Source organism: Cebus imitator, unplaced genomic scaffold, assembly GCF_001604975.1.
Source record: "Cebus imitator isolate Cc_AM_T3 unplaced genomic scaffold, Cebus_imitator-1.0 Scaffold1002, whole genome shotgun sequence".
Classification (NCBI taxonomy): domain Eukaryota; kingdom Metazoa; phylum Chordata; class Mammalia; order Primates; family Cebidae; genus Cebus; species Cebus imitator.
This window is the reverse complement of record NW_016108317.1, coordinates 61,218-63,157: the sequence shown is the minus strand read 5'-3', so window position 1 is coordinate 63,157 and position 1,940 is coordinate 61,218. Positions and strand designations below refer to the sequence as shown.

Genomic DNA, 1,940 nt, shown 5'->3' with positions numbered 1-1,940 from the left:
GAAGGCGAAGGTTGTGGTGAGCCAAAATCATGCCATCGCACTCCAGCCTGGGCAAAAAGAGTGGAACTCTGTCTCAAAAACAAACAAACAAACACACACACACACACACACACACACACACACACACACACACACACACAGATGTATTCCCTTACATTTCTGAAGGCCAGAATTCTAAAGTCAGTCCCACTGGCTCAAGGTGGGAGCAGGGCGGATGCTTTCCAAGGCTCTGTAGGAGAATGTGTTTCCTGGCCCTGGAGGCAGTCTGCACTCGTCAGCTTGTGCTGTCCTTGTTGAATGACTCAAGTTTCCTTCTTCCATCACTACGCTTCCCACAGCTCTCCCTCACCTGCTGTGCTCTGCTTTTATAAGGATCCGGGTGAGTACATCAATCCCACTGTGACAAAGCAGAATAATCTTTCCAGCCAAAAATCCTTAACTTCATTATATCTGCAAAACCCCTTTTACCATATGAGGTTATGTTCACCACTTCCTGGGATTAGGTTATGAGCAACTTGGGGGGTCACTATCAGCCTACTACAGGTATGCTGCAAAACTATTTCACCTTCCTGGTGTTTCAGTGATTGGGAGAAAAAGGGTTGGGATTTTTTGCTTTGGGTTTCCTCTTAAACCTGTCTTTTTTTTCTTGTTTTTTCTTTTTTGAGTTGGAGTTGTGCTCTTTTGCACAGGCTGGCCGCTCTCTTGGTTCCCTGCAATGTTTGCCTCCTGGGTTCAAGTGATTCTTCTACCTCAACCTCCTGAGTAGCTGGGACTACAGGTGCCTGCCACCATGCCTAGCTAAGTTTTGTATTTTTGGAGGAGATAGGGGCAAGGAGGGGGTAGTGGAAGGTGGGGAAGGGGACAGAATTTTCTGCTATGTTGCCCTGAGCTCAAAGCAATCCACCTACCTCTGCTCCCAAAGTACTAGGATTACAGGCCTGCATCACCTCACTGGCTGCTGTAAAGTCTTATTTCCACACAGCTGAGACATGTTTTAGGAAGTTTGCTAAAAGATCCCTGGAGACCTTCTCATTGTGGCCTCCCTGTTACTATATTTAATTTGATTGATCTTTTCTGCCCTACAGCTTTTCAGAAATTAAAAGGATAAAAAGATGTACTAAATTTTAAAACTTTTCTTCCAGTCTCCAATTAAACTAATTATAAGAACTACCAAAAAAGTGAAATTTTTTTTCAAAAGCAGTAAAATGATAAGGACTGTTGAGATGTAAAATATTGAAAATAAATCATTATATGCTAGTGTTGATCTGACATAGGGACGTATTATTGAGAATCAAGCTTTGCTTAATTTTCAGAGAAATGGCATGATCTTACCACTGATCTATGTAAACACGTTGAAGAATTATCTGAAAGAAAATATGGTATGTCTAAACTGGAAAAGTCCTGTAATATTTTGTTCATGAGTGTTTACACAGTGGAAACACTGTTCATCTTGTAGTGTCTGCCTAAATATTAGAAACATTCTTTGTTTCTAGATTACTGCAAAGCTAAGGAAAAGTTGTATCTCTTAAATTATCAGTTAGCATTTCTTTCAAACTTTCAGCATGAATATTGGGAATTTATTTACATATTTATTGCAAAGCCCTGGATCTTAGGGATTTAATTAATATATATTTTTAACTAATTGTTTCTCTCTCTCTTTTTCTTTCCCATTCAATTATTTTATTTTATTCTATTTATTTATTTATTTATTTTTTGAGACGCAGTTTTGCTCTCGTTACCTCGGCTGGAGTGCAATGGTGCGATCTCGGCTCACCGCAGCCTCCGCCTCCTGGGTTCAGGCAATTCTCCTGCCTCAGCCTCCTGAGTGGCTGGGATTACAGGCACGCGCCACCATGCCCAGCTAATTTTTGTATTTTTAGTAGAGACGGGGTTTCACCATGTTGACCAGGATGGTCTCGATCTCTTGACCTCGTGATCCA

The 1,940-nt window shown here is 41.2% G+C and overlaps 1 long non-coding RNA gene across 1 annotated transcript in view; it reads left to right on the top strand.

The window, feature by feature from the left end:
• The first annotated feature begins 660 nt into the window (after positions 1 to 660).
• LOC108298583 overlaps positions 661 to 1,940 on the top strand; it is an 8,495-nt gene continuing 7,215 nt past the window's right edge. Inside the window, exons 1-2 of the long non-coding RNA XR_001822626.2 lie at positions 661 to 778; positions 1,314 to 1,379. This is a non-coding gene — a long non-coding RNA (uncharacterized LOC108298583). The remainder of the gene's footprint in view (positions 779 to 1,313; positions 1,380 to 1,940) is intronic.